Source organism: Phacochoerus africanus, chromosome 2, assembly GCF_016906955.1.
Source record: "Phacochoerus africanus isolate WHEZ1 chromosome 2, ROS_Pafr_v1, whole genome shotgun sequence".
NCBI classification, from domain to species: Eukaryota; Metazoa; Chordata; class Mammalia; order Artiodactyla; family Suidae; genus Phacochoerus; species Phacochoerus africanus.
This window is the reverse complement of record NC_062545.1, coordinates 210183846-210197298: the sequence shown is the minus strand read 5'-3', so window position 1 is coordinate 210197298 and position 13453 is coordinate 210183846. Positions and strand designations below refer to the sequence as shown.

The window sequence follows — 13453 nt, the reverse complement described above, 5'->3', positions numbered from 1 at the left end:
CCTAGCAGTTAGTTTGCTTCTTTCCCAGACTCTGGGCTGAGGGAAGAGCTTTACGGATTTTTCTTAAAGGGACAGGATTAGCCAGTTTACAAGTAGTAGCGATAGCTCAGTCCCAACCAGTTCCTGCCTAAATGACTGTTTTATTTTTTAAAGGATCATATTAAGAATGGAGAGTCAGTGTTTATGCAGTATTTCGTGCCTGATTAACAAAAATGAACTGGTCAATTTCACTCTTCCCCACTAAACTCCCTCCTACAGGATTGCCAACACTGCAGGGTGGGGGAAGGAGAGACAAAAAGAAGATCCTACAAAGAAAAGTAATAGGGTGCATACATTAATAACTCCAAATACATTGGTAAATGTTCTACTTAAAAAAAATTCCAAGCATCAAGATTAGAAATATAAACCTGAAGCTTTAAAAAAATCAGAAGTAGAAGGGCTGTGAAAGAAGAGGGGCCACTGGGTCATTGGAACCCTGACACTGCCAGGGCACTGCCCTCTCCCTTGGCCCCCCACCCAGGCTTTTCCCAGGCTCCATCCCAGAAGATAAACAGCACAGCCGTCAGGCTCTGGGAGCCTGTCCTGGGTCACTCTCCACCCCCTCCTTGGCCTTCCTGAAAGGAAATGACCATCCACACACACAGGCTGTGCGGAGGTGCCAGTGTCACCATGCAGAGCACAGAGTTGCTTTCTATTCGTTTGAAGAGAGGTAGGGGAAAGGGATGTCCAGCAAGCCTTTCACTTCTTTGTTTCCCAGCTTCTTGTCCTCTTAATCATTTAAATAGATTTTGGTCTAAAGCAGACAGCTTCTGAAGGAAATGAAATTTTAAAATACTCCCAAACTTGTCTACCTTTGGTTCGAAATTCCCTTCTAGTCCTCTGGTCCAAAGCACAGCCAGCCCTTTTTCTTAATCTTAGCTTTTCCCTCTCCTCTCCTGCCTTCAAATCTTCCAGTGAAATCTAGGGTGCCAGAGATTAAAAATAAATAAACACAACCCTAAGGCTATAAGAAGAGTGGGAGAGATGGTGAAGGGAAGTGGGGCTCCTTTGTGAATGGATCCTTTTATACTCAAAGCAAATGCAGACCCGAGGGGACTCTTCAGCCCTCCAAAGTGTGGCTGGGTACTGCTGACTCTGAGGGGGTTATTGGGCTTCTCCTCCTCCCTGTCCTTAAGGAGTTTGGGATTAAAAGAAAAGATAGACAATTCAGTCAACTGCTCAGACTTGGGGCTGGCGGGGTGAGGAGTTAAGAAGCAGGGCTGCCTTACACTCTTAACTTTATCCACTGTCCTCCTCCTCTACCTTAATTTTACTCCTCTCAGCCCGCTCCACCTCTCCCCACCACACCTTTTCATAACCCACCACAGGGATTTCGCTGATGTCGCTGTGCGGGTCATTTTGCTTCTGCTGGGGTGCCATTTGAATGGGCCAGGGAAACTCCCACCTTTCCAGGCCTTGCTTTGCTAGGCTTTCTCCCCCGCAGCCTTGGAAGCCACTTGGACCAAGGCATGCAGGGACAAGCCAGGGGGTCGGGGGACCAAAAGGGGCGAGGAGGTAGAACTCGGTGCCTGGCGGCCCAGCCCTAGAGGGGCCTGTGCAAAACTCGGTGCCCAAGAGAGCACCAGGCGCCTGGGGCACGTGTTGCCAGAGCGCAGGGAGGGCAAAGGGAAGACATGGTGGGGGCACGTCTCCGCGGGCGGCTCCCGAGAGGAAGCATTTGCAGCCACCTTTGCTTTGGGTAGACGTTTCAAGTCCACGGTCACACAGGATAACAGAAGTCCTTCTAACCTTGAGCAAACTTGATTCTGATGCCCAGGACACTGTCGCAGCGGGTTGAACCCATTAGCCTATACAGAGGTCGCTCAGGGCAGGCATTGTCTGTGACCGACAACAGGAGCACATCCGGAACAAGGAATGATCAAGGCAAAGTACTGGCCCCGACCCTGCTGGGGTCAAGTCCAATTCCCAGCCCAATCCGGTGGGGTTCAGAAACAGCCAGCAACCCCAGGCTCAGGAGTCTGCGCGGTGCAGTTCTCAGCATATTTCGTTCCTGTTTCCCGCACGCGGCCCCGCAGCGCACCGAGGGATCTAGTTTCCCTGGACGCTTCTGCTTGCTTGTTGGTTTGGAAGTCGAAGCCCTGGGATAGTGAGGCTGGCCGCAAAAATCTCCAACCCCGCTAATCCTAGACAAAATAAAACGTAATAGCCCATAAACCAGCAACCTTGGGGTACTTTCTTTGGGAGTCTCCTGGAGGCACGTCCCTGCGGGATCTTCTGTGAGGGAACTTTTCTACCTCAAATTTTCCCGTGTGTGGGAAGACCACGAAGTTATTAAAACAGCGTTTCCCCTCTCCTGCCTAGTCCCATTCCCTAAACGGGCATAAAAACATCCCCTGAACCGGCTGCATCTACAGTTCTGGTGGGGAGGGGTGGGGGTGGGGGAGAGGCACAGGAGGCTGGCACTGAGACCAGCTCCAGCACGAATTTGCCCCACACCAGGACGGAGGGTCTCCCAGGGAGACGAAACCCAGCTGGAGAAATCTCGGCCTGAGAGCCCCTGGCCCCACTCGGGGTAAACGACCCGCCCGGCACGAAGGATGTGGCTCCCGATCCCCACGCCGGGAAACTGGAAGGCATGCGGAATCTCGAGGCTCCAGCAGGGTGGAATCTCAAAGAAAAAAAAAAATCTGGAAAAAAAAAAAAGCTAAATTTGAACAAAACTAAACTACAAGCCCTCAGGTCCCCGAGTTGCAAACGAGGTGGGGGAGGAGGGGGCGGGAACGGCCAAGGCGCACAGAGTGGGGGGATGTGGAACCAACTCTGAACTCCATCCCCTGCAGAGTCGGTGCCTACGGGGGCTCCAGCAACGCGCGCGCTCCCACTCTCAAGGTTTGGACTCACAAGGGAGGCCGAAGGTGGGAGGGAGAGGAGAGAAGGATAGATGGAGGTGGCGTGGGGTGGGGGGGTTCTTTTTCTTCCTCCTGCCTGCATCAGCCTAGGGGAACTGGAGGTGGCAAAGCTCGAAGAAAACTTTGGAAAGTTTTGGTAGCACGGTTAGCAGCGGAGACGCAGGGCAACAAGCTGTGCTTGGATGGGCACGGGGGAGCGGGCTGGGTGCTACTGGGAGACCAGGTCCTGAAGCAGTTAAAGATCCAAGTCTCCCAGGTCAGGTCCGCCCCAGCCCCAGAGGCTTCAAGGGGCCAAAGGACTGTGGGGAGTCTGAGGACGTTTCTCTAGGAGACAGACCGGGCGGAGCTGGGAGTTCGGCGGTTTGTATTGGTGCCGAAAACAGTACTCAGCTATGGCTCGGAGCTTCAGCAGTAAAGACTTGTCTGCCAAGGCGGGATTAGATCCGTCGGCTCAAGAGCTCCGTCCCCCACCTTCCCCTACCCAGCGAGGGCCGTGAGGGCGCCAGGGATGCTTGGGGAGCTCTGCTCGGTTTCCAGTCGCGCACCGGGTCTCCGCGCACCACGTGCGCCCAAGGCCTCAGGTGGGCACATTTGGGAGAGTGAGCCGGAAGGGGTGGGAGCCACGGAGCTATGATCAGGCTTCTGCCGACTTCCCAGCCAGATCCTCCTTGCTGGAGGCAGGACACAGTGAGTGGCCCAACCCAACTTCTCCCCGCACCCTGGGAAGGAAGTGTGGTGCGCTCGCTGGAGCGCGAGGCCGCAGCCCGCCCATGCCGCATACGGCCTGGCATTCTGCTTTTCCTCACTGCGCACCAGGGAAAGGCATAATTCAATTATACCATCCAAGTGCAACACAGCCTTTTCCTCTTTTGCTCTGGAGCCTAGGGCGTTTCGAAGAGGAATCTCCCAATTCTCAAATAAATACCTACCGCTCTAAAGCCGAACTGGGTTCTGTACTAACTACTGGGTTTTGGGGGCGGGGGGAACGGGAAGAATCCAAATTGGATATGAATTTACAGCCTGAAGCAGCTTATTTAGGCTCATGGAGTGCCATTCCAAACGACACAGCTCGCGCTATTTCGAGATAAGTTGGAGATTGGAGAGAAAACAGGGTTATTTAAAAGTGACTCCCTTAACGCGACTTTCCTTCTCCGGCTCCCTAGGTGACTGCGTCAGGGCTCCAGCTTAAGGCGATCTGGTCGGCCCAGCCTTTGATATTTAAGCCTGGCCTGCTCCCGGGTGAAACTACCTGTTGGGAGATTCCGCAGCCTAGACGTTTGGCCCTCCTTCCTGGCCCCCCCCCCCCGCCCCCACCCGGTGCAATCCTGGCGGCGACGGAATGGTTCTGGGTTGGCACAAGAAGGGAGAAGACCAAAGAGTTGAGAGTATCGGACAAAGTCAGCTGCGCCTGGCGTTGCCCAGAGAGTTGCCCCCCCCCACCCCGCCCCCGGCTTCCGCTTGCTCTCGGGGACATGGAGGTGGGCCCCAGAACGCTGTGTGGGGCCCCTGGCCGCAGGGGTGGGCACAAACTCCACACGATTCTCTAAATTCGGAAACCACAACGCGTTGCCGTTTGTACTGGCACTTTGGAGCAAGTCTAACTTTAGAAAACAAAAAGCCTCCTAGCCCTTCCTCGCTCCCACCCCCACCTTGCAAAGATAACACCCCGCACTTTTCTCTGCACCGAAATTCACTTTACTACCTCTTGAAAATCGGAAAACTCCGCGGCGGCTTGGACGCGCTGCAACGCAGAGGCTGCTTAAAGCTCTTGTAGGAGTTTCTTGAGGGAAATCACTCTGTTCTTGAGAGCAAACAGAATCTCCGTATTTTTACACAACCTAACTGGATGAGGGAGCGGAGCTAGGAAGGACAATTTGAGCCTTTGTAGCCCGTTGGAGGAAATTTCGGAAACTGGGGATAGGGGGTGCTTTTCTCTCACAAGAACCTGTGCGAAGGATAGCTCCGTCTGCCCCTGGGGCTGCAAGTTTCACTTGGGAAGCACACAGCCCGGGTCTGGTGCGCGTTGAATAACATTCTTTCCAGCAAACTCTCCAGCAAATCCCGCCCTGACATTAAATTGGGGTAGATGTGGCGATGCAGGCTGGGCTGAGCCGTGAAATTTCCCCCCAGACGGGGAAGGCTCTCCTCGCGTCGTGTCTCCGATGCGGGTTTCTGCTTTCTTATAGTGAACCCCGCTTCGTTTTGGGAGCAGTGAAATTTGGGAGCGGCCCTACGGAGGGGCTCTTTTGGGGTCGAAGGGGACGGATAGATTTTCTCTGTTGCTAGGGGTACAGCGGCGTTTTATTTCTTCCCGCGCGCCCTCTCATCCCCGGTAATCACAAAGCACTCGGCTGAAAACGAAATGGGGACAAATATCAGGCAACTGCAGCGAAGGAGGGGGGTAATCCTCATCTTGTTTAGGATACTCATTTTGACAGTGAAGACTGAGGAGCTACACGGAAGAAGGAGAATTTATTCATCAGAATTTGTTGCACAGGGATGAAAGTTGAGACTTCGAGCCTAAAAGAAAGCTCAGAACGTTTCCCGCGACGCAGTCTCTTTTTATGATCCTGGCAATATTAGCCTGTTCGGCCCTTAAGTCACATCCCTAGTCCCAGACTTTAGTGGCATTTCCCTTCCCCGTGTGCCTCCTTCCCGTGCCCACTTAACTCGGCTTCGGGTTGCCTGGGACCTCAGGACGACTTGCGAAGAGCTCTTGCAAACTTGCCCTTCGCCGGCGCACACGCATCAGTGGGCTCTCCCTGCACAGCCCTCTCGGATGCCCCGGGGACCCCTGGGGGGCCTGGGAAACCCGGAGTATTTTCCTGCGCTCCAACTCGGCACTCCTGTTCTATTTCACTTCAGTCCCAGGGGCACGGACCCAAGGATAATAAACAATACTGCTTATTAGAGATACAAAGGGGCGCAGAAAAGATCCACGCGGAAAAGCAAGCGCAGAGAGCATTTTAACAAGTGCCCAGACGTTCTGAATTGCCTTTGAAAGCGACTTGTAATGTACAACAGAAGGTGTTTCTCTAAAAACACTGAAGTTCTCAGAATACAGGTTTGTCAAAGTACGATGGTTGGAGTTTTTATTTATTTGGTTTTTGCCCCTGGAAATCAAGCAGAGTTGTTGCTACCTGCCGATGCCTCTCTCTGCAAGACACCTCCTTGCCCCTCCCTCTCCCCGTCCCTTAGATCCCTAGGTGGGCCTTGTAAAAAAGGGAGCGGTCTTCCAGGTGTCAGCATACTTTGGTACCGTTATTCCAGATTCCATAAGAATTGAAAACACTACCTTCCCTTTAGGCAGTGACCACACGGGCTTTATGGGGAGATGTCACTGTAGCAGGTATGGCCAGATAATTTAGAGATGCAAAAAATTTTCATTTTTTCTTCTTAAAAAAAATAGAACTGTAGATATCTTTTAAGTGCTGAATGAGAGAAAAGGGACTGGAGATTCCTCCTGAGGTGCCTGTGAAACCAACTTCTGTCCTGCCTGATGGCCTTGAGAAAGGGCCTCCCATCTGCCCTGAAAGCCCACCCCCACCCTCCTGTTAGAAGAATCTTCCTGCGGACACACATTGGTAGGAGGCTGCCTTAGCAGGAGGAAGAAGACCGCAGGGTGAAAAGAAAGAGTCTCAACCTTCCTAGCCATTAGACTACCTACCTCCATCCCCAAAGGCCCAGGGCTGGCAAAGCAGACTATAAGGACAACCTCCAGTTCTGAGCAGGGTTAGAAATAAATCAGTGTTATGTTCCAGGAACATATCTCTATTGGATTATCAGGAGCTAGGGTGTCCCAGAACAGGTCTCCCCAGCTCAGCTGCTGAAGTTTTAGTGTCCGAGCATCTGTATCTTCTATGACCTAGTCTCTGCACTCTAGTTCATTGCTGTTGGTCAGTTCATGCTGGAAGCTCCTTCAGAGGTGTTTTAGTCCAATTCTACCTGGTAACTCTCCTTCTTGGTTGTACTAAGAAAGGGGGGGGGCAGGTTCTAGTCTCACCAATGCTAGTCTAACCCTATGCCTCACACAGATCTCACGGCTTAAGGGACTGGACAATGGCTGGGTCTGGCTGGCCCAGAGGGCCCTGGCCTTGAATTATACCCCCTCTGCCAACCAAGGGCGTCTCTTTTGTTGGGAAATAATCATGGTGCCAACTGCACCTAAGGAACGGCCTAAACTATCTTTTCCCACCTCTCCCCATCCCCTAAGCTGATGGCCTTACAGCTCTCGTGCATTTTTTTGTTTCCTGATTTAATTTCTGTATTATTTTAAAATTTGTTCAGCTGTCTCCAACCCTTTTTGCATACCCTAGTTGACAACTTCTAGGAAGGGTTTCTGCCTGATGAACTCAAGCTAGAGAGGCCTCCTTACCAAAGTCTGTGGTTGAATTTTAGAAGGTGCCTCAGTTATTTTGGCAGATGAGCTCTGCTCTGGCCTTCCCACAATTTTCCAAATCAACTGGTTTGTATCTTGTAATTTTGCAGATGAGGAAACCAAGGCTCGGAGAAGGGATCTAACTTACTCAAGAGCACATCATGAGCTAAGAGAAGAGTCTGCTTCAGACCCTGTGTTTCTTGACTGGAAGTCCCTTTGCTCAGTTTTGAGGGTGGTATGATGGCTAATAATAAGCTACTGTTCAGGAAGCATAAACTCTGTGCCAGATCACGTGCCATTCTAGACACTTTACATAAGTCTTTACAACAATTCTAAAAAGCATCATTAATGCCAATAAAAACTGAAAAATTACTTTTATAAAGTAATAATATGCATAAATGAAAATACTTCAAATAATACAAAAGGGCATAAAATGAAAGTAAAAACCTCCTTTTCTGCTCTCCCTCCCCCAAGAATACCATTGACCTTTTTGGTCTGCTAGTGACTCTCTCCATGTCTAATAGAACTTATCATTACTTTATGAATGAGGAGAGTGTGACCTGGAGTCAGGCTGACTGTCTGTGGCTACCTGGCTATAGGCTCAGCACTTCCCTTCTTCTCCATCAGCTAAGGTGAGAGGGGAGAAAAGGAAAGTGAAGGAGGCCAGAAAAAGAAGGGTCAGGTCCAAGCTGACATCGTCCTTTCCTTTCCTCTCCCTGGCCTGGTCCAGGCTCCTGCTAATACTGAAGTTTTCAGGAGCTAAGACCATAGGTTATCTCCATGCAAATAACCTGATGATCATTTGTGATGGCAATTGGACAAGCAACTCTTCTCAGGCCTGTGCCACCTGAGCAACCTCACCCAAGTGCGGCTGGCACCTTCTGCTAGCTCCAGGACTGAGGGAAATCCCTTAGGCTTTAGATTTCCCTGCCTATCTTTGAGGGTTGTTTTGAGGCTAAAATGAGAGATAGGGAACAGACCGTGTAAACTTGAAATCTCCCCATGTAAACGGAACAGCTGCCTTTCAAAGGACCGTGTAGGACCCTATGCCCCATCAGTTCAGAACAGTGATTTTTTAAGGGTTCTTTGCCAAAGGGTGTGTTTTGGGGATTTGAAGGATTTTGTGTGTGTTGGGCCAGAAGTGTATCTTAAAGTTGAAGGGGATGTTCATTTATCCATAAAAGATGGGAACAATGAATCTTTGGAATCAGAGACTTTGGGGAATCTGAGTGGCTTTCTTTCTATCTGAGAACAGGAAGAGCCAGGCTGGTGAGGGCAGAGGGAGGCAGTTATCCTGCTTGGGGTGCACAGTGGGTTGGTAAGGGGTGTGGCTGAAAAGATGCTTAAGCCTGTCCTTCTGCATGGGTGTCTACTTCCAAAGGCTGATCTGAGACAGTAAAGGGGCAACGGTGCTGGCGAGGGTGAATGCTAAGGGCCATGAGCTTCCCAGAACTAGTCATTTCATTGCTATTAATTTTTGAGTAGAAAAAGAAGGATTTTAGAGGATGGATCGTTCTTCCAGGAAGCCACCTTGATCTTGAGTCTCCTTCATTTTGTAGGAATCTTTAGAAACATCCCGATTTGAGGGGCCTCCATGTGAGAGCAGATGATAGGCGGAGGCCATGGTCTCCTGAGCTTTGCAGAGGAAGAGCAGCTGCAGAGGGGCTGGTGCGTCTGAAAAGCCCCTTCGAGAAACATGCACAGAGCCGGGTCACAGGCACAAATCTGAGATGGGACAGAGGCAGACTGTGAGTATCAGGGAGGATGAAGAAAACGGTTTTAAGAGGGAATGGAGGGGGCTGGGGGGGGGGGGGTGAGCTGGTTCCAGAGAGAGAGAAACCGTGAAAGGAGGGAAAATCAGATTTTCTTGGAGGCCCAGCCGAGCTTCACAGCCTGCCTTCAAATGGTGTCAGGACAAAGGAGGCTGCGCCCCCTGGTGTCAGACTGGCAGTCGGCGCCCGTGCGCGGCTGCGAGCCTGGGCGGCCAGACCTGGGGACCAGCTGGAAAAGTCGCGGGTCGAATGCCTTTTCTTCTGTTTGCTAAGGGAGTTGAAGTTGAAATAGCCTTTGCTTTCTCAACTCCGCAGCCTAAATAGAAACTCTGGTATAAAGAGAACGGGTTTTGTAATTTTTGCATGCAATTCAGGCCAACTGGACAATGCCTGTTTAGAAGTAGCGTGGGGAGTAGGGGGAGGGGAGAAAAGACCTGCATTTTAGGGGTAAGGCTGGTCTGAGGCCAGCCTTTAAAAATTTAAGAACTTCCCTATCCTTGCCTTAACACAAAAGGGGTTATAGTAAGATGTTTTGAAGGTCTTTTCCAAGCTCTAACACTGGGATTTATGAGATAATCATTATTTTTCCCCAGAGCCTTGCAAATTTGACACTATTTTTTTCTCTTTACATGCAGGTGCAATTATATTTCAGCATCATGAGTTCCCAGATTCTGAGCAAAGAATTTTGTGGTCCCTTTCCTTTTAAAAATGCAAAATAACCCTCTTTTCATCACAGAAGCCATCTTCTACACCTTTTGTGGGACCTCCTGCAAAAAGCAGCAGAGTTTGCTCTGTTTCTTTTAAAAATAAAGTACTAAAGTGTCGTGCTGGAAATTATGCTACTAAGTGTTACATGTGGTAGGTGTGAATATATGTTTCAATAGTTCCAGGCACAAGACCAAAAACTTCCCCAGAATTAGCAGAATTTTCAGCTATAGTCTGGCTAACATTTCTGCAAATAGGTACAAAGACCAATTTGGGAGCATGCTGCCTCCAAGGAGCTGTATGGTTGGTTTTCCTCTGAAATTGGGGGCTGTCCCTTGTCTGGTCAGGTGATTTGCAGTAGGATCATCCCCAGGAAGAATCCTGTATTCACTGAGAGTTTCCTCTCCTAAAACCTGCAAATTGAATCTCTGAAATAAGCAGTCCATTCTACTCCATGGCAATTTCTTCTTTCTGCTCTGCACTTGAAGTCCTATCTCTATAGAATGGGTACCTTTTTGGTTTTGCTTCAAAGGAAATGATTATAGAGCTGCAAAGTATCCTTTGAGTAGCACTTTAGTTTTACAGATGTGGAGGGAGCATGGAGCCACTGTGTCAGTATACTACATGCTACACATGAAGAGCAGGTCCATCTCTATAAGAGAGATGCTCCAGGAAGAAGAGCAGCAGCGAGACAGTGGATGGTGATGCTGCAGATGGGGCTGGAGCAGTCATTGGGAGCACTGTTCCCCACTTGCAAGTGAATCGCTGTGTGGTGGGCTGAATGGTGTTGTGCCCCTGTCCCCAATCTGTATGTTGAAGGCTAACCCACAGCTCCTCTGAATGTGATTGTATTTTGAGATAGGACCTTCAAAGTTTTTATTCAGTGAAAAGGAGGTCAGTGGGGGGGCTGTGGGGGGTGCACTCCCATTCAGTGTGACTGGTGTCCTTTAGAAAGAGGAGATGAGAACACAGTGTGTAAAGGTGACTATCAGTGAGGAAGCAAGCTCAAGATCAAGGCCCTAGGAAAAGCAATCCTGCTGACATCTTGACGTCAGTCTTCTAGCCTCCAGAATTGGGAGAAGATAAATTTTGGTCATTTAAGTCATTCTGTCTATGGTACTTTGTGACAGCAGCCCTAGTGCAGTAACTTGGCACCAGCTAATTCTGTGCTCCATTTGGGGATGCAAACCTCAAGTCACCAAATTTTTCTAGTTCTCAAGAGAAGTTAAAAGTCTTTTTTGTTCTTTAAATGTTGGTAGCAGGGCAGGATTGACAGACATGCAGCCTGTGCCATCACACAGGACGTTGGACTAAGAAGGACCTTGGTTCTCGGTTGATGTGAAATTCTCCAACTTTTTTTTTTTTTTAGGGCTGCACCTGCAGCATATAGAAGTTCCCTGGCTAGGGGTCAAATCAGAGGTGTTGCTGCTGGCCTACACCACAGCAAAGCCATATCTGAGTTGCATCTGCTACCTACAGCGCAGCTTTTGTGGCAATGCCAGATTCTTAACCCACTCAGTGAAGTCAGTGATCAAACCCATATCCTCTTGGACACTATATCAGGATCCTAACCCACCAAGCCACAAGGGGAACCCTGAAATTCTTAAACTTTGAAGAAGGGGCCTGCATTTGCATGTTGCACTGGACTCCACACACTATGTAGCCAGTCCTTGTCAATAATGAATGTGAAGTTGAAATAGAGTTGAAAAAATGATAAGAGTAGGGGAGCAGAAACAAAATATATCTGAGGCCAGATGCACCATGGGACATGTATGAACTTATTTTTGCTAACTGGATTAAGATTCTCTTTCCCCCAGAATCCCTGGGAAGGAATTTATGGAGCCCAGAGGCTGTCTGAGGGTAGGAGGAAAGGCACAGATATTCCTCAGGTGTGACTCCCTGAGATTCTACATGAACTACTATGGCCCTAACAAAAAAAATTTTTTTCAAGGGTGGGCAGTCAGAACCTCACAATCAGAATTTTCTGAGAACAAGGCCCAACACAAGGAAGTTCATGTTTGTTGGGGGCAGAGGGCTGGGTTGGACCCTGTGCATGCCTGATGCTAGAAGCTCTCCCAGAGCAGTCCATTTAGGCACCGGGTTGGGCTTTGGGAAACTCAAACTGAGTATGTTTACCTGTTACGACCAGAAGGGGCAGTGCAGCCCCCTGTAGAAGCAACATGGAGACACAGCAAGTAACAAGGTGAGAGCCACCAGCTAGACCCATTTTCTGCCTGCAGGGGAGGAGCAGGACTCTTTTTCCCTTGGGCGGAGCCAGTCCCAAGATTCTTGAGGCGTTCTCAGGTGGCCTGGCTTAGGAAAGCTGAAATGAGAGGCTTCGGGGTTATGGTATATGCCATGCCAAGTGACTCTCATTTGGAAGGGACAGTTTTGTCCCTGCTGAAAGGAACATCTGTCATCAGAGAGTAGAGTCCTGGGGATATTATGGAGAGATCCTGTTTTTAAGGATATGCATTGATTTAGAGAAGCTCACTGAAAATATTCTAGTGGAATGTTTGGTCAGGAGGTCTGCTTTTCAAGTTCTATTTCTGCCCAGTACTGGCTAACAGGAAAGTGTATATTTTAAAATAAGTAATTTCTTATGCACATTTATGCAAACTCCCTCAGGGGAATGAGTGAAAGACTGTTTGAGACACTCAGAATTTCTCGGAAGAAAGTTGCTGTATAAATTAATATAGAGTTTTTTTTTTTTTTTTTTCCATCTTAGGTCTGGAGGACGCACTGAAGCGTTCTCCCATCATGCAAGGGAGAAAACGAAGCTCTCTACTGGCCTCTATCGGAGAAGCTAAAAATTTCCCTCTCTTTCCTGCAAGTTTCCCAAACATCACGATTCTGATTTCCAGGTCAGAGAGTAAGGTTGTATTCTTTGCATATGGAGAGTCCCTGGAACTGCATTGTGATGGGCTAATTATTATGAACCTATTGTGAGCAAGGCCAGGCCCTGGGTGTGGCAGAAGAAACTCAACACACCTGCTCAATGATCTGCGGGCCCCAAGTGCTCCTGATGAACAGCTCCCTCCCTGCAGCCTGGAGTTGGTGAGCAGACTCTTTCTTTGGGCTGAGCCAGTTCCCATGATTTTTAAGGGATTGGGGCAAGGACCCAATATTTAAGAGGACTGGAAAGCTGTATGTGGCATTTCTGATTTCATTCCTAAGTGGTAGTTCCCTTAAGTATGTGGAAAATAAATTTTGCTAAAATTTTTAACTTGAAAAGACCATTGGTTTGAGAGAGATGAAAACCATGTCCATGTAAAAACTTGTGCGCACATGTTCACAGAAGCATTATTCATTATAGCCCAAAAGAGGAAACAGTTCAAATGCCCATGAATCAATGAATGAATAAACAACATTAGTATATCCCCGCAGTGAAATACTATTTGGCAATAAAAAAGGAATGAAATATTGATGCATGCTGCAGTGTTGATGAGCCTTAAAACATTATGCTGAGTGAAAGAAGCCATTCACCAAGGAGCACATACTGTATGATTCTATTTGTATGAAATTCCTATAATGGGCAAATCTATATAGAGAGAAAACAGGCGAGTGGTCACCAAGGGCTGTAGGTCAGAGCGGAGGCATGGAAGGTGACTTTTGAGTGGTTCAGAGTTTCTGTTGGGGATGATGAAAATGTTCTAAAATTAGTTGTGGTGAATGCTGAACAACTCTGT

The 13453-nt window shown here is 49.0% G+C and overlaps 1 long non-coding RNA gene across 2 annotated transcripts; it reads left to right on the top strand.

Moving 5' to 3' along the window:
• The first annotated feature begins 2792 nt into the window (after positions 1-2792).
• On the top strand, positions 2793-12987 carry LOC125119998 (uncharacterized). 2 transcript variants are annotated; one of them, XR_007133227.1, is made up of 4 exons: positions 2793-2889; positions 8847-9035; positions 9695-9917; positions 12493-12987. It is a non-coding gene; the product is annotated as an uncharacterized LOC125119998 (long non-coding RNA). The 2 variants fall into 2 exon arrangements; XR_007133228.1 differs by lacking the exon at positions 2793-2889 and adding an exon at positions 3097-3490.
• Positions 12988-13453: the final 466 nt, after the last annotated feature.